Source organism: Gorilla gorilla, chromosome 10, assembly GCF_029281585.2.
Source record: "Gorilla gorilla gorilla isolate KB3781 chromosome 10, NHGRI_mGorGor1-v2.1_pri, whole genome shotgun sequence".
Taxonomy (NCBI): domain Eukaryota; kingdom Metazoa; phylum Chordata; class Mammalia; order Primates; family Hominidae; genus Gorilla; species Gorilla gorilla.
The window spans coordinates 73,052,882-73,072,864 of NC_073234.2; the positions used below are offsets into that span (position 1 = coordinate 73,052,882).

Sequence of the window (19,983 nt, forward strand, 5' to 3'; positions counted from 1 at the left end):
GTGACTGGAGTATTGTTACACAGGTATATATTTATCAGAACTCAGCACACGATACACCCTCTATCTGTACATTTTGCGATATATGTAAATTACACATTAATTTTTTTAATGGAGGGTTGGGGAAAAAAAAGACTTAGGAAATCAGTTAATTCATGAGATGTATCCCCTGAAACAAAAACCAGTAATGGTATTTTTTTTTTTTTTTTTTTTGGAGATAGAGTCTTGCTCTGTTGCCCAGGCTGGAGTGCAATCTCAGCTCACTGCAACCTCTGCCTCCTGGGTTCAAGTGATTCTCCTGCCTCAGCCTTCTGAGTAGCTGGGATTACAGGCATGCACCACCACGCCCAGCTAATTTTTGAGTAATGGTATTTTTAACACAAGAATTATCACATAGAGCAGTTTACTGAAACATAAATTGCTAGTTGGTAACAGAACAAGACATATCATCATTTCTGACCATTCAGTCATAATAGTTTTAAAGATGAATAAAACATCACCATTCCTGATTACTTAAAACTAAATTAACAAGGTATCTCAAATGACCACAAAACTTAGCTTCTCTAAGTTCATCCCTGTTTTTCTATTGTCTAATTCCTCCCCTCTAATTCAGGTCAGTCTAATTTAATTCAACAAACTCATTATACTTATTCTATATTAGTTGTTATGTGAGAAGCTAAGTACAATAGAATACAAAGATGAATTTATAGTAACCCCTATGCTCAAGGCACTTATAATCTAGTTGATGGCATCACACAAGTACATAATAGCTACAAGAAAAGACTTCATGGTACCTGCAATATTCAAACTGAAACCCTGTGCAATTCAGACAAGTAATTAGAAAAGTGAAAAAAAAAAAATTTTAAGTAAAGCAAAAGACCAGTAAGAGGCTTGTGCTCTAAACTTATCCCTCACTCTTCACATTTACTACCACTGCAGGAAAATTCCATAAATATCACTGTATTATGTGTTTCCAAGAAATTTTCAAATGCAAATAAAAAGAATCTCCTACATTTTTATAAATAAAAAAACAGAAAACCCATGGTCACAATTCTACAGGTAGATATATAAAATGATCCACCATATTTTTTATGAAGGATATTCAGTTTGATTCAAACCACTGACATCAATGTACCTGGCAGTGTATGGAAAATCACAGATTTCAGACTTTTCTGGAGTGAATTATCCTACTTTGAAAGTCTAAAATTAGAATTATGAAGTGACAGAAAATATCACAATCTAAATTCTGCTTACACAAAACCACATAGTGTTCAATGCCAAGTTCCTAATTTACAGCTGGGAAAATCACCATTGAAGATAGCTGTGCCTGAATCAGATTCACTTAACATAAAACCAGATGTAAACTTCAAATTATATGTGATATCTCCAGCCACTCATATAAACAAGAATAACACGAACTGAAAGACAGTAAATTCACCTAGACCTTTCTAAATCTGGCCACCATAATACTACAATATTCCTTTCTTAAAATTGTCTAATAAATTATTAATAGAAGAAAGGAGGGGGTAAAAACATGTGCATCTTCATTTAAGTACAGTTAAAAACCTAAAATTACCCAATTATAAAGTCTTTTATAAAAAGCAGAAAATTCTCAATCCTGAAATACACTCTTCACTTTTAAAATACAAAGAAAACCCACTAGACTTTTAGGAAATCAAGTCTTAGCATGCCATCTCAAAACTCTTTCCCAAACAACTTGTCACAAATGAACAGGAACAAGCCGTACTAAGGATGTACAAAGATATTTCTTTAGTTGTTTGCTTAATCAGCTATTGATGTCCCATCATAAATTAAGAAACCAAATGTATGCCAACAGGAGTCTGTCTGCAACTACAATATTACTTTATATTATTTGGCCCCAGAAGTTTGGAACCTATGGAAAGTCCATTTAAAAATTTTACCTGGCATGTAAATGCTAAAATATTTTGTTTGCCTTTTGAAGCCACACCAGATTCCAACCCACAGAGACAGGATTTCCAGTTTATTTCTCACAACCCACATGTACAAACCCAAAATTACAACATAGAAAAGTATTATTAGAAATCTGTAATAGTAAAGAAAAGAAATTCACCACAGAGCTCTATTTCTTAGAGCCTCTAGTATAGTGTCCTATCAAACATTTCACATCTAAATTAAACACTCAAACACAGAAGGCTCACCTTGATACTCTGATGTACGAGATCTGGCTTTATCATGTAAAAACTAACCTAGCTTGAACACTGTAAATTAAATAATGGCATAAAGGCCAGGTACAGTGGCTCATGCCTATAATCCCAGCACTTTGGGAGGTGGAGGCAGGCAGATCACTTGAGTCCAGGAGTTCGAGACCAGCCTGGGCAATATGGTGAAACCCCATCACTACAAAAAAATACAAAATGTAACTGGGCCTGGTAGTACACACCTGTAGTCCCAGTTACTTGGACGCTGTTGCAGGAGGATCACTTGAGTCCAGAAGGTGGAGGCTGCAGTGAGCCATGATCATACCACTGCACTCCAGCCTGGGTGATAGACCCAGACCCTGTCTCCAAAAAAGAAAAAGCATAATTTCTTTAAAAAAGATCAAATACATAATTATTACAGTTTAATAACAGTATATCTCATATTCAATTATTTGTAGAAATTAGCCTCATGCTTCTGTGTAGGCACCTATTTCCAGTGACTTCAAGAAATATGCATGTAGCTATTGACCTATTGCAACCACACCATTTCAGAAACATTGAAATTTAGTACTCAGTTTTGCTCCTACTAGTAAATACCACTATTTAATATTATGTCCACTCACTGCTGCACAGAATTCAAACCATGCAAACGTCACTACCAAAGTTATCAAAGCTTTTAATACTACCAAAAGCCAAGAAGCAAAAATATGCCCCCCAAAACTTGCTTACCCAGAATATATGGAGGATTGAGTTTTCAACTTAATTTAAGAAGCACTATCAAAAATACATTGGCCAATTTTGCTGCCTTAGGCAATGAAGTACAGAATGACCCCAGATTACACATATCCTTTATACATAAATGGACATTAAGGGAATGGAAAGGATATATTCCTAAAATACACTGAGAGTTCCATCTTCTCTTTCCATCTCTCACCCTCAGAAGTACAATGCAATGTTAAAGTAATACTTGTGGTTAAAGAATCATTTCTGAGAAGAATGAATAATGAAAAGTTTAGCTTTGATAAAAAGTCAACAAAGATAAAGAACAGGTATCTTCAAATAGGGTAAGACAGAACTCTTAGCTGATATAATGAAAAGCTCTTGGCTCACAAGGTCCATAATAAGCAGCATCTCTTAATTTTGTCAACCCAAAACCCTTCCTCCAAACCTTCTTCTAGCCATAAACATAGACAATTAGTCCAACGTGAGCTAAACAAAACATGTCCCCATCATTAATAATCAGTCTTAGGGATAGGAAACTGACTCAAGCTGGATCCATCAGAGTCCTTCCCTGGGATGTTTCCCACTAGAGATGGAAGAAGAAAAGCTCTGTTTCTCTCTGATCACAAAACTCTCCTTATCTACTAAGTTCTAAACTCAACTGCCTTCTCTTACTTCCTCAAACATGCAAAAGTTCAGTCCCATTTTAGAAATCTTGCCTTAGCCAGTCCCTGGAATGCTCTTCCTCCTGATGTTTACATGGCTAGCTATTTCTTCTGATTCATATCTCAGCTTTAATGTCTCTTCTAGACAAAGGCTTTCCTAAAGTAGTCACTTAATTACTGTCACATCACTCTATTTTAATTCTCTGCATAGCACTTACCACTTTAATATTCTTCTTTTTTATACTCTCTGCTGTATTTCTAACACCTAGAATAGTATCTGGCTCAGGATATGCACTCCATTCATAATTTGTTGAATAAATCAACATAAGCTATGAAGAAATTAGCCCAAAGCCAGCAGCAGCCATGGTCCTAGCTCCAGAAAGAAGCCAGTCTGAAAGAGTAAAGCCATTTAAAAAAAAAAAAAGGCAGCAGCAGCAATGAAAAAAGCAGAACCCCTAGAGCTATCTAGAGTCATCTCTAAGACCAGCTCCAACCCTGCCCAAAATACAGTTTGATTACATATATAGGTGGCCTTTAAAATGGTATGTATACACCTCCCTGAGAAGAGGGATGTGTAAGACAATCCACCAGAATGTAAGAAGAAAAGACTACAACACATAAAATAAGATACTTTTATGTTGTACTATCCTTTGAAAAGTGCCATAATCTGTGTTTTATAATGTACATAATGTATTGTTATAATCATATATGTACAAAATGTACAGATAAATATACCCACACTGAGGATGTATCCTCAAAAATGTATTCTTGGTAGAGGTGAACAATCAAAAAGTCTGGAGACAATCAAAGTTAAAGAGCAAATTTATTTCTTTTAACCTAACATGTTTCAGCTTTCTTTCATTTCCAACCAAGAGACTTCTGAAATGTGCTTAACACATACTTGGTACCCAAATACTTGAAAATGCTGAATGCAGAGACTAACTCTTTATGGGTCCAGAGAACAGACAAATGAAAGTTAAAGGTAGGCAGATTTCAAACCTGTATGAAAATAACTTTCTAAAATTTAGGTCTGTCCACAAGTAATCACTGGCTCTCCAACTATAAATTTCCCAATATTAGAAGGGTTCAAGCAGAAGCCTGGTTACCATCAATAAGAATTCTGTATTCATGAGGTAATCTATGCAACAAATGTTAACAGAGTGAATACTAAGTGCTAGGAATCATACAATGAATTAAATTAAGTCCTTATGTCCTTGGATATCACAGTTTAATAGAAAGACAGACTTGCAAACGTATATATAGTACATAATATATCTATGCAACAACTGAGAAAGATAGTAATTTACTCTCCATGGGTGAGGATATCTAAGTTAAATACTATGAATAAGTAAAAGCCAATTTTCCTGTTCGTCAAAAAAGATAAGCACATTCCTGGCAAAGACATGGCCAAAAGGACAGGTTTATAAAGCACATAGTATGGCAAACCAAAAATACCACAAATAATGTGGAATTGTTGAATGATAAGGTACCTATGGTGGGAGAATAACTACAAATGAAGTTACTAGATAGGTGGCTAGAAGCAAAATTATGAAGAGTCATGATAAGGAGTTTGGAAGGAGGCAAAGAACAATAAAAATAACTGTCTTTTAGAGTGTACTACTTTGTTCCAGACACACTCCTAAACTCTTTAGACACGCTATCGCTTTTAATCCTTAGAAAATTTCTATATCACCTCCTCTTTTTCAATAAGAAAACTTAATGCTAGAGTGAGATCAAGTAATTTACCTAAAATCATTTAGAGGCAAACACAGAACTCATTGAAGAATTCTGAAAACAGAAATAAGATGTATTTTGAATAAGTGATATGCATAATAGAAAAAATGGCTATAAGGCAATGTAGATAACAGTGTGAAAGTAGAATAGGCTAGTTTGAGGGAAATCTATGCAATAAACTAATAATCCAAAGTAAGAGTAAGGGAGTGTGAATAAGGAAAAGGAAAACTAAAGGATCCCATCGGTTTCTACCTTCAGTAAGTGGGAAGAAAAAGCAAGTTTGGGTATAAAAAGGCATAAAATGAAGTAGATGAGGTGTAGAATAATTAGTTTGGGCTTAGACAATATGGACACATTTGAGTTCGAGGTTTCAATAAAAGAAAGACCAAAAGGAAAAGGTCTAATAGGAAGTTGACTAGAAAGAGGAAGAGTTCAAAAAAAGAGGTAGAAAGAATCGCTAGGATAAACATATTTAGAAATCACCAATATACATCAACAATTTTAAAACTGGCCAAGCAAAGTAGAAAATAAATATCCATGGTCATCCATGCAGAAGAATTCCAAAAAAATCTATGTAGCTACTTCACTATCAAGAAGGTGGAAAATAATTCCCCATCAAGTGTGGTCTGCACATAGTGACTTTGTTGCAAAGAGTACAATACAGAATAAGAGAAAAAGAATAACCTTCCAGTGAAGAAGCCTAATAAAAACCACCTTAGCCAAATGATCAAAGTAAACATCAACAATGATAAGTCACAATAAGTCACAGCTTAACAATGATAAGTTGATAGTAAGTACCCTTGATACAATGTGATGAAAATGGCACTTCACCTCTATGCTCTTCCTCCTAAAAACCCTAACCCCAGTCTAATCATGAGGAAAAACATCATATCAATCTCAGCTGAGGAATAACCTACAAAATGTCTGACCGATACTCCTCAAAACTGTCAAGGTCATCAAAACCAAGTAAAGTTTAAGAAACCATCACAGCCAAGAAATGTCTGACCAATACTCCTCAAAACTGTGAAGGTCATCAAAAACAAGTAAAGTTTAAGAAACTGTCACAGCCAAGAGCAGCCTAAGGAGATATGACCACTAAATGTATGGTAACCTAGACAGTAACCTGGAACAGAAAAAGGGCAGTAGATAAAAATAAAGGGAATATTAATACAGAATGGACTTTAGTTAATAATTATGTATAAATATTGGCCATTCATTTAAACAAATGTACAATAATGTAAAATGTTAATAAAAGGTATGAGGTTTATGAGAACTCTGTATATTATTGTCATAATTTTCTATAAAGATAAAACTGTTCTAAATAATAATGTTTATATTTCTAAGTAGGCCAAGAATAAAACCATAGAAAACCATTACTATTCAAGAGATAAGTAGAGGAAAATAGGTCAGTAAATAAAATTTAAAAGGTATGACCAGAAATACAGAAAGATATAGACAGATCTAACATATGTCATAGAGGTCAAAGAGGATAAGGAACAAATAGAATCCATAGAATTTAAGAGGTCACTGGGAAAAGAAATGAGGTGGAGCTACAAGGATATGAACCACGACTTTGTTATTCACCCAGTTAAAAATCTCATAAAAGATTCTCCTAGTTTTCAATCTATTAATAGTCTTCCCTGTTCCAGTCACAACCATTTAATCGCCAAAAACCTACCTCCTAATGAATCTTCATTCACAAGTAAAGTATTAGATGCATGAGACAGAATACTTTCATCTGGAAGTAACAGAAAATTCCAAAATAAAACTGGTTAAATCAATAAGGAGATGTATAACTAGTATCTCACATAACAAGAAGGCCCAAGGTAGAGCAGTCTTTAAATACTGCAAGTCAGAGCTTCAGAAATTCTAATTCCCTTGGCTCTGGCCTCCTATATTTAGCTTCACCCACAGACTGGAAGCAAGATGACAAAAATATTTTGAGATTGTGATCTGCCCATCCTTAAACCTGCTGCCAGCAAAGAAAAGGAATTACTATGTTTCACTTAGACTTACCAGAATTAATCCTGGAACTTGGAATGAGGTCTCCTTTCTCTGAGTCACATAAAGGAGGGTTAGAAGCCTAAATAAAACAAAGGATCTGTTAGAAAGGTAGTGGGAGGCTGGGCGTGGTGGTTCACATCTGTAATCCCTGCACTTTGAGAAGCCGAGGAAGGCCGGACCACCTGAGGTCAGGAGTTCGAGACCAGCCTGGCCAACATGGCAAAACCCCATCTCTACTAAAAATACAAAAATTAGCCAGGTGTGGTAGCGGGTGCCTGTAATCCCAGCCACTCTACTCCGGAGGCTGAGGCTGGAGAATCACTTGAACCCAGGAGGCGGAGGTTGCAGTGAGCCGAGATCATGCCACTGCACTCCAGCCTGGGCAAAAAGAGTGAAACTCTGTCTCAAAAAAAAAAGGGGTAGTGGGAAAAGGGGTAATGCTAAATAGGGAGTCAACAGCAGCCAATACAGGAGATTCTTATTTGCATGTTTTTCTAGCTCAAGAACTTTTAAAAATTACCTTAATATGATGAAGAAGAGATTCAAACAAAATAAGGGCCATACAATTTCCTTCCTAAAATAACCCAATGACAACCTCAGATACTATCAGTACTGTTTTACAGATCAAGGGGGAAAATGGCTCAAGAATTTATAAGTTTTCTCTCATCACTCCAATTTTATATTGCAAAAATACAATGTATTTGGATATTTTCAAAGCAGAATCTTGTATCTTACACTTTAAACTCTTATTTTGTTGGAATAGGATGAGAAGAGATCCCAAGGTAGTGGAAAGAGCACTAAACTTGGCATCGGGGCATAGGGCTCTAGTCCTAATTCTTCAACTAAATTACAGCATTTTTGAAGATGGTCACCTAATATCTAGGGTCCAATTTCCTCCTTTCTTAAATAAGTAAGTTAGGAGAGATGATCTCTCAAGTCTTATTCCTGGTTATTTCCTAATTAAAAATAATATTCACTTGTTAGCTAGAAAATTTATGCAGATTATTTACCTTTGTAATTCTGCGCTAGCCAATTCCTAAAGATCCACTCCAAGACTATGGGCTGTTGACACATTAAGCTTTTTCCTACAAAACTTCACTTTCACAAAAACTTTCGCTGTGGCCAGAAATGTGAATAGCATGATGTTACAACTTCTGAAATAACTCAAGAATTTAATTCAATTTCTCTTTAAACCCAAGTTCATTATTAAAGATTTCAGTGTACCTACAGATGCAAACCCTCCCTGTTGGACAGGAAAACGGAAAATGACAAAAAACCACTTTGAGATTCAATTAAAGACAAGATTTCTAACCACTAAGCCTAAATGAGGAAGAAGATGAAAATCAAAGCACAATGAAAAAGCTGGAATCACAAACAAGTCACAAACAGAAATGGAAATTTCTATACAGAGAGAAAGAAAAAGGGAGGAAATACTCCCCCATACCAGTATATAAGCCTAGAAGAAATTAAGCCTAAAAGTCTCATGAGTTTCTCTTAAAAACTATTGATTTACACAAAATGGACAAAAATAATTTCCAAAAATAGGTTGGTGACAGTAGAAACATGCCCTTTGGGAACCTCAGCTTAATAAATTGTTGGTAAAGCAGACCCAAAATCATATGGGATGACTCTGGATAAAACCCCATGACTTAAGCCAACTGCATTATGACCTGGAGTTGGTTTTTCTCAAAATTATTAATAATGAAAAATACTTACACAGGATACACATGTATTGCCAGGAAAAAAAATGCACTTCTTTGAAACAGTTTTTAAAACAACCAACCACCCACAGAAACCACATGGGCACAAAATGAAACGATTCTGGTCACTGATTTGTGGAGCACTTAAGCATTCCCCAAGTAAAAGACTCCGCTTTAGGCTTTTTGAGACAAGCAGACTATCCATGAAAATACCTGATTTAGAACTACCAAGGAAACACTGCAAACATACCTCCAATGGCCTGAGTTTCAAGAGAAATAATTTTCTCCAAGGAGCATCTTACAGTTTTAAAAGCCTACTTCTTTTAAGAAGACATTTCTTTTCCTCACAGTAAGACTCTAGATAAAGCTTAAAAATTGGCTCTGAAGATAAAATAAATTAAATTAAATCTAACTCAAAAGTGCTTAACGCTACAATAGTATAAGTTAACACCTCCTAGAACTGATTTTGCATCAGTAGCAGCATCACTAATACATTACAATTACTCAATTTATCAAATTACATAATAATAGCCTAGTGAGATATTACATCAGATATACAATATTGAGGTAAGTTTCAAAAGAGAAAGGAAGAAATATACAGGAGACAATATTGTTTAAGAGACAGGCAAAAGGAGAAAGCAAGAAATGAGTGCCAGGTAGTTGCACCGGAACGCTAGAAGCTAAGCTAGGTATACTGAACAGGTAAAGAGACTCAGAAAAAGGAAGCCAAATGAAACCACAGTAAGGCTAGCATGTAACATTGCCTAGAGTATAATGCAAAGATGACAAAGAAACTCATTTACATATGGAAATATCAGACAGGTACTAGATATGTTAACAGAAAACAGAAAGTTTACCTTGACCCTCAGCATCACCAACTGTCCACCTATTCCTTTAAGTAAATAAGTAAAAAATTATTTTTAACCATGGCTTATATTGTCCCTACAAGAGACAAGAACACCATAAAACCCAGAAACATGCAAGAGCTGCAAGTTCACCTTTGTGTGCAAACACAGGCTTCATCACACTTTCAATTTCCTGCCATATTGCCACTAAAATTGGCTAGGTTTTTTCCCCCTCTACTTTGGTTTTATGTAAGGTGCTGACTTTACCCTTGGATAGGCTGTCGAAGCTCACCTTGTCAGACCCTGCATATCCTTAAAGAACACATATAATTTCCAGAAGAAATAAGAAGAATGGAAAAATAGATGAGTTCACAAAAGAAACAATTTTAAATTCTATGTATCTATAGTCTTCAACCTTTAGAGATGATATTACTGGTGGTATTTGTTACCACATATATAAATCCTAAAAAGACCAAAGTACTAAGAGCCACCCAAGTGCAGTTGTAGCTATCTTATATAGTTCCAACACAATGAAAAGGATAATAATGCGAAGGATGAAAAACCCTAGGATTGTCACCTACTCAGAAAGAATACAGATTTAAAGAATGACCAAATTAGATCCATTTCAGAAAACGAAAAGGGAAATTCTATAACTATACTGAGGATCTCTAACCAAACATAAAATTTGTACACCAAAATTCATTCTATGGTAAAACAACTGTATTCTAAGTAGCAGCTGAATACCATGATTTATTATGGATACAGAAATAAGAAATGCCTGGTTTTTCAAGGCTTAGTAAAAATAGGAAGTGAGAAGTCTAAAATATAGGAACTACCAAAAAATATAGTACATATCCCTAGTGTATACATTTTATGCAAAGATTTATAGACAAGGTGACAAGATTCACTTTATAAAGTATCATAAAAGATGAACAGAGTAAATGAAAAATTAAAACATATACTTCCTACATATCACCAATAGCTTACTCACAGACATCTCACCAGCACCAGCACCACCACCACCACCGCCACCCCTGTGGTTCTACACTGTGGTTACTTCAAAGTAAAATTATGATAAAGGTTGGAAGGAAATATAAATTACAGTACACAGATGGCATTTAACTTCCAACCAAAGTGGAAACACAGAGACCAGATTTAACCTCTAGTTTCTAAGCAACTAGAAAAATGAACAATAGATGAGAAAAAGCAACTAGAAAACTGAACAAAGGATGTACAAGATGAAATAATGATGTTCAAGTACTGGACAACAGCACAAGATTGTGATTCCCAAAAGAAAGGAAACAAAGTTATAACTCCCAAACTTACAAACTGGAGTCAGTTTCCAGACCAAAGAGTATGGTGGGGGAAGCCAAGTAAAGCTGACCTCTCACTGAGCTAAAGGGGCAGAGTTAAGAGTTCACAAAGCAGCTAAAATTTACAAGTCCAAGCATCTGAGAAATACAGCTCCAGAGAAAGAAAGGTCTTCTCAAGTCTTAAACTGAGTTCTAACCTACATAAACGTGGGAGAAAATTACCCAAGGACAGGAAAAGAACAACAAAAGTGAGTGGACAGATCATCTGGAGCTCACACATAGCTGGCAAGAATTTGCATTCCTATCAGTCAGAGTGGATAAACCTAGTAATATATGGAGCATTCAGCTGAATCCTCCGGAGGGTATCTCCTTAGTAGTGGGGCTGTATTAGACCTAAACAAAAGGCTGCTCTGGAGGCATGCTAACAAATCTTAAAAGTAAGCCTCAAAATAATCCAACTGATTGCTAGTGACATAACAAAGAGTCAGAACAAAATACAAAACTATTTAAAATAACAAAATTCAGCAATCAACAAAAAGCAATTCAAAATGCCTGAGATCTAATAAAGAATTAACAGTCATATAAAGAATCAGAAAACTATAACGCATAACCAGGAGAAAAATCACTTGATAGAAACAGACACAGAAATGAGAGAGATGGAGAGAATCAGTAGACATAAAAGCAGCTATTATAAATATGCTTTATAACTTTTAAGAAAGCAGAGAAACGGTCATGATGATGAGAGGCATGGAAGATATAAAAAAGTTTCAAATGAAACTTATAGAGGAGAACTTTGAAACAAAAAACATAAAAGATGAGATTAACAGCATATTAAACACTGTGGAAGATCATGAAGTTAAAAAAACAGCAATAGTAACTATTCAAAATAAAGTACAGAGAGCAAAAAATACTGAGAAAAAATGGATAATTTCAAGTGGTCTAAAACATGTATAACTGGAGGCCCCCAAAAAGGGAAGATACAGAAGAAATTATTTTAAAAGTATGGCTGAAAGTTTTCTGAATTTCATGAACATTATAAAACCAGAGACCCAAGAAGCTAAAGAATAGCGAGAAAGAACAAACATAAAGAAATCATACCAATGCGCATCATAATCTAATTACAGAAAGCTAATACAAGAGAATATTTGTATTTAGGCCAGAAAAAAAGAACACATTATATACAAAAGAACTAAAATAAGAATAAAAGTAGGCTTATTGCCAGAACCATGTAAACCAGAATATAATGGAGATATGTCTTTCAACTTAAAGAGGAAAAAACACATGGCAGTATAGACTTCTTTGCCCAGAGAAAATACCTTTAAACATTGAAGAGGAATTTTTTTTTTCAGATAAACAAAGGGTAAGAGAATTATTTGCCACCAGACCTGTACTAAAAGAAATATTGAGGAAATTTCTTCAGGGAGAAGAAAGACAAAACCAGATTGAAATCTGAATCTACACAAAAGAAATTAGGAGTCCCAGAAACAGCAAACAGGTGGGTAAATCTAAAAATTTAAAGATAACTGAATATATAAAGCAATAATTTTAAAAATATATTGTTGGCTTTATAGAATATGTAGAAGTAAATTGCATATCAATACCACAATGAGAGATGAAATAAAAGCATATTGTTGTGAAGTTCTTACACTGTACATAAAACGGAAAAATATTGATAAGTGGACTAATACGTTAAAGATGTATATTGTAGACACTACAGCATTTAATTAATTAATTAATTAATTAGTTAGCAAAGATATACACCTAGAAAGTCCATAATGGGTCTAAAATGAAATCATTAAAAGCATCCTCAAACCCAACATAAATCAGGAAAGAAGGAAAAAAGCAGAAGGAAAAAAAGGAAAACAAATAGTAAAATGATATATTTAAACTCAACCATGTAATGATAATTGCATTAAGTGTAAGTGGTCTAAACAACTAAATTTAAAAGCAGACATTGCAGACTGAATGATAAAGCAAGACCCAACTGTATGCCACATACAAAAAAACCACTTTTACTATGAAAACACAAAAGAGATAAAATTAAAGGGTTGAAAAGATACACCATGCAAACATCAATCAAAAGAAAGTTGAAATGTCTATATTCATATGATACAAATTAGAATATTAAAGGGAGAAATTTCATAATGACAGATAAATTAATCAAGATACTATAATATTCAAATGTATACATATCTCCTAAGCTTTGATGAACTGTACACTTAAAAATGGTTACAATGGGGGCCGGGTGCAGTGGCTCACGCCTGTAATCCCAGCACTTTGGGAGGCCAAGGCAGGAGGATCATGAGGTCAGGAGATGGAGACCATCCTGGCTAGCACAGTGAAACCCCATCTCTACTAAAAAAATACAAAAAATTAGCCGGGTGTGCTGGCAGACACCTGTAGTCCCAGCTACTTGGGAGGCTGAGGCAGAAGAATGGCGTGAACCCAGGAGGCAGAGCTTGCAGTGAGCCCAGATCGCACCACTGCACTCCAGCCTGGGTGACAGAGTGAGACTCCATCTCAAAAAAAAAAAAAAAAAAAAAAATGGTTACACTGGTAAATTTTGTTATGTATATTTTGCCAAATTTTAAAATTAAAAATGTATACTGTTGAGAATATTTAAAAAGGCAAGCCACAGACTGGACTGAAATATTTGACAAATCTATCTGAAAAGGTCTTATATCCAGAATATAAAAAGAAAACTTACATATAAATAATAAGATAACCTAATTTTTTAATGGTAAAATATTTTAATAGACACTTTATAAAAGATCTAATAATCTCAATTAAGCACATGAAAAGATGTATAACATCATTAGAAATTAGAAAAATGTAAATTAAAACCGAAATGCAGGTACCAGTACAATCTACTAAAATGGCTACTTAAAAAGATTCACAATATCAAGTGTTGGTGAGAATATGGTGAGAATACACCTAGAATTCTCATGTAACCTAGTGAGAATGTAAACGGATACAGCCACTTTAGAAAAGTTTGGCAATTGTGTATAATGTTAAACATACACTTGCCACACAACCCAAGAATTCTGCTCCAAGCTATTGACCTAAGAGAAAACATATGTCCACATAAAGACCTGTCAGAGAATGTTTAAAACTAGAAACAACTCAAATGTGTATCAACTAGTATATAGATAAAGGAATAATGGTACATCCATACAATATTACTCAGCAATTACAACAAACAAACCTATTTATATATGCAACAATACGAAAGAATCTTCATTACACCAAGTCAAAGAAACCAAATACATACACACATACATACATACATACATACACACACACACACACACACACACACACAAAGAACATCTGCAATGTTCCTTTTATATTAAATTCTTGAAAAGGCAAAACTTCAGTGACCAAAAGCAAATCAGTGGTTGCCAGGGACCAGGGGTGGTGGGATGGGGTCTAGTCTTAAGAGGCACAAGGGAACATTCTGCAGTGATTAAATATTCCATATAATACGGTAGTGGTTTCTCATATGTAAATATTTGTCAAAGTCATCAAATTATACACTTAATATTGGTGATTTCTTTTTTTTTTGTCTTCCAGCTTGAGGAGTTATTGGTGATTTTAATTGTTTATACACCTAAACTAAAAATGATTTTTAAATCACTATGATATATAGAAAGAAGTAATGAAAACGAGCTTTCTATTAGAGACTTTTATCACAGCCTCTAGGCTTGTCACTAGTGCTAAATCCCTTCCTCTAGCAGGAATGGGAGTAGAAAGATCACAGTAGACCAACAGTCGAATGGGCATTCCCTTGAAAGCCCAGAGAAAAAGATTATCTCTTAGGCAGAACTACAGTAGCTATCAAAATCAAAAGGGGACAGGAGTAAGATATTAGGGGAAAAAGATGTGCAATGTGTATGTAAAGTGTCTCAGGCAGGTAAGCTTAAAAAAAATGATATCTAAAGGGATCAAACACAGAGGGTGGAGGAAGTGAGAACAGAGCAAGGAGTCACCAAACTAGAAAATGAATGAGACTGGAACAGGAGGGGACAGTTATAATAGGTAAACAGGAAGACAACCTTAGATGATAAGTAAGAAAAGGATGTCACCTACATCAAGATTTTTTAAGCTCTCTACAGTAAACCAGGCTGCCACAGATAGTGAAAGTTATCAGGTTCTTCCAAATCATAATCATCTTTCTGCTTAGTAAAAGTCTGTATCTTACTTTTAATTTGAAAGTAAGAGCATACCACCACCCTGCATCCAAACTAAAGCCTTATTTTTTTCAGGTAGTTACATAAAATAATGATTACATAGAGTTTTATCCTAGCCTGCCTAGGGTCGCCTTCATCATGCCCATACTTACCTACTTCTCCCACTCTGCTGTTGGTAATCTATTCCTACCATGAAATCCTACAGTCCTTTCACAATTTGGTTCATATTTACCTTTACAGTCTTGTCTTCTGCCTTTCTCCAGCAATTCTAAAAATTGTCCCTTTGTGGCACAGAAAAATAATTAATAAATACTTAATATCTTTTGATTCACTTACTGACTTCAACTTCTCAAATACATGGGAAAACATCGGAAGTCTACCTATAAAAATGAATATAAGATTGAGTAGTCAGTTCAAAATTGCTGTTTCGGAAAATTTCCTAAAATTTTTCCACAAGCTACGTATAACTCAAATATGTTCAACTAAACTTAGCTCATTTGCAAACTACTACCACCCCAGGATATTTAAAGGATATAATGAATTAAAATTTTCTAATATGTGTGTTTACATATACATATATTCTGTGTGTTTACACGCACATATATTCAATTATGTATTCTAATCTGTTCTAGCACCTCTGTTGTCAGTACCACAATACTACCATCTTGCTCATTTTTGCATATTTCCTAGTAGCATGTTAAGAGATTAGTTCGGGCCATAATTTCCTTATCATGAGGGAAGATGTGTACACTGTGGGTAACAGGGAAGCAGTAGTAATAATGTTCATTGTTATTGCTGAGCAGTATTATACGAATATACTGTAATTCCTTTATCCATATACTAGTTCATACACATTTAAGTTGTTTCTAATTTTAAACATTCTCTGACAGGTCTTTAAGTGTAAGTGCAATTCTCTGAAGTGTTGGTTCCTTTACCATCATTACAAGTGATTCCCTGATGCTTATGATATTCCCTGATGTTTATATTCTAAAAGGCTAAAACAAAGAATCCCTTAACATGAAAGTAACATTCTATTTACTTCCCTCACAATGATTTTCTCTCCTGAACAAACACACTTAGAGCCATCAAGAAATTTCAGTTTCATAGATGAAGAGAGCAATTATAAGAACACTGCTCTCAACAATTGCCTGTTACCTTATTTTAAGAATGAATAAAAAATATATAACTATATAAAAAGAATGCTACAGTTTATACACACTCACAAACACACACCCCAACTTCTCTACATACAAAACCAATTAACGGTGTTTTATTCAATTATTATGATTACCTTCCTCCGGGAGAGTAGACAAAGTCCACCAGTTCACTACACATAAGTTCCCAAAAAGATGGCACAACTTTCTCGGTAGCATAATTGAATTCTGTGATATTTTTGAGGCACTATATATATTTTATTTTACTTACTGAAACCATGTTAAAGTAACTGAATTGCAAGAGAAATACATATTTGCTGTGCTTAGAAAATGACTATACATTTTCTAAAGCTAAGAACCAACAAAAGCTTGCTATATAATCCAACGTGAGAAACACAGAGAAAGGATTCTAGTGAGAGTTGATGAACAACAAAGAAAGCTTAAATGATCTGCATAATTCCAGACCTCAGCATTGCTACACAATCACAATGGAAAGAATGTGTGGTAATTAGACAGCTTTAAATGCTGAAAATATCCAAAGGATCATTCTTTTCTCCAAAAAGCTTTTGATCAAAGAGGAAATCTTAGAGTCTTCATGATTACTCCTTCTTTACTTAAAAAAACAAAACAACAACGATTAAGTACTACTAAGTATTGCTACTGATGGGTTTCTCCTCTCTTTTTAATTTAAGCAGCATTATTCAGCATAAGATTCCATTTTAAGTATATTAAATCTTTCCCCAGTATATCTGATTAACATTTTAGCCCTCAACAGGGAAAACGGGCATAATGACTATCTTCAATAATCTAAAATGGCATTGTGGTGAAAATAAAAAAGATGTATCAATTCCTGAGAATTACCAAATATATTGAAGCCACAGCAGGTATGTGTCACTGTTGTTAAATGTTCATATACTTGACAGTGTACATCCACTGCTTCTGTCTATGTCTGGCTTTCTAAAATATTTACTATAAATTCTGCTTGTACTAGGCATTTTAAGCATTTCACTTTTTTTCATCTTCCTTTTACATAGTATTTAGTCATTTATTTCTTAAGTTGCCTTTGGGATATTACAAAGAATAAAGGCAAATTATGAAGTAAGCTAAAGGCCACTCTTCTTAATAGATACAGTGGTAAGATAATCCTACATTATTTCAAAATTTTATTAGCTTCATATCTGACATTACATCATGCCAACCACAAACTGTTGGTTATACTGGAAGAGGAAATAATCAACTAATTTTCTACTTTTTTGGTAAGCATATTAATCAGGGTTCTCCAGAAAAAGAGAACTAAGAGGAGGTATATGTGTGTATATAAATAAAGAGAGAAACATTAATTTCAGAAATTGGCTTACAAGATTATAGAAGCCAGGATGTCCAAAGATATGCAGTCAGCAAGCTGGAAAGCTAGGAGAATCAATAATGTTAAGCCTGACAACAAGGAAAGCTGATGGTGTAAGTTCTAGTCTGAGTCCAATGGCCTGAGAACTAGAAAAGCCAATAGTGTAAGTTACAGTCCAAGTACAAGAGAAGACTGGCATTCCAGCTCAAGCAGTCAAGAAGTAGCAGTTTCTTATTACACAACTGTTTCATTCTACTCACATGTTCAATTGATTGGATGAGGGCTACCCATATTAAGGAGGAAAATATGCTTTACTCAGTCTACCAATTCAAATGTTAATATCCAAAAATACTCTCAAAGACATACCTAGAATAATGTTTAATCAAATCTGTGAGTACCTCATGGCCTAGTCAAGTTGACACATAAAATTAAGCATCACAAGTCCACTTGGCACACATCCGCACCTCCTCAAATCATATTTAGTCTCCAAATAAAGAAAATAACAAGGTCATAATTCCACCTAACGTGATGCAACTATCCTGACTACAACTGGAAATGTATTAGCCCCTTTCCAAGAAGAGGAAGTAAAGATTTTGAATGACATTTCTATTTCCCTTGATATCCTGTAATTTAAACACTATGATGTAAAGCTAACAATACTTAAATACTATTATATATAGTCGAACTATCTTATATTACATGACAAGGGAATAAAAGAAGACAGAAAACAAACACACACACACACAAACCTAACAAAATAAGATGGAAATACACATGACAATTACAGGCCTTGTTTCTGTATTAATAGCTGGTATTAATAACCATCTTCTTCCACTGCCTATTTTGTATTTGCTTTGCCTTCACCAACCACCTCATCTGGTTGTGACTGTTTACCCAGTGGGGTGACCCTAACTTTCATTCCTGAAGGATCTGGGCCATAGTACTCCTGCTTGGGTTGGGTTGGGTTGGTCAGTTTTCCACTGACCAAGACATCCTAAGGGATACCCTGTATTCCAGACATACTCTACCTCCATTATAGAACAGCAATCTAATTTCTCATTGGTAGTTAAGATCAATCAGTCAAGCCAGCACAGTAACTCTCTTCTTTGCCTATTGATTCAGAGATATGAGGAGTCCAAAGTGACCAGGCTAGAATCTTCCATTTCAACTGAATCATTGTTTTATTTCCTGGTAAAAGCTTCCTCCATCTGGAACTAAGATCTCTAGGTCATCAAAGCATAAGTTCACAGGAACAGGAAGCAAAAATTTTGCTAGCAAGTCACTAGAGATAATAATGACTGGTGCCACTCCTGTTTCCACCCCTTGATTCTTGGATCCATGAATCCTGGCAATGGAAGAAACAGCACCATACATTGGAAACTGATCCAGCATATACACAGCCTTCTGGAGAATCCTGCACCAGCCTTTCAAGGCACTGCCACCAAGCTGGCACCATAATTGAGTCTTCAAAAAGCCATTCCACCATTCTATCAAGTCAGCTGTTTCACTACAGTAGAGACCATCTTAAGACCAGTCAATTCCATGAACATGGGCCCACTGCCACATTTCTTTTGCTGTGAGGTGAGTTCTTTGATCAGAAATAATGCTGTGTGTAATATTAATACCATGATAGTAGATAAGGTATTCTTTAAATCCATGTCTGGTAGTTTTGGCAGAAGCAATGCATGCAGGGAAGGCAAATCTATATTCAATGTCTACTCCAGCAGGAATAAGAACAAAACACTGTCCCTTTCATGATGGGAGCAAACTAAGAAAACAAAATGTTAGAGCCTTTTATAATTCCCCAAGCTGCAGAATCTCTGCTTAGTGAGCCCATATCAATAGATTTGGCCTGATCCAGCTTTATGTTCCTTCTGACATTATCCTATACCCTTAATATGCATGATCACACATGTTCTCTGGACTTTTGTCTGTATAAATAGAAAACTTAAGTATTTATTTCTGAGTGCAGTACATGTCTTCATGGGTCACACTTTGTGCCTCATCTTTAGGGGCCTACTAAGACTTGAGTGTAGTTATAGGTCTAGAAACAAAGAGGAGTCGGTGGGGAGAGGTCTTGAGAATTGTCTTGCATGCCAACTTCCTCAGGGAAAGCCATTACAGTTTCCTTGGGCA

General features: G+C 35.0%; 1 protein-coding gene across 2 annotated transcripts in view; it reads right to left on the reverse strand.

Annotated features, from left to right (window-relative positions):
- CCDC91 (coiled-coil domain containing 91) overlaps positions 1-19,983 on the reverse strand; it is a 363,679-nt gene that overhangs the window by 316,613 nt on the left and 27,083 nt on the right. Inside the window, exon 1 of one of the 2 annotated variants that reach the window (XM_019039364.3) lies at positions 7,313-7,379. The exons of the other annotated variant lie outside the window; for it this stretch is intronic. The gene's annotated coding sequence lies outside the window, so the exon portion shown is untranslated. Of the gene's footprint in view, positions 1-7,312; positions 7,380-19,983 lie in introns of those variants that run through there. 2 annotated transcript variants of the gene reach the window in all.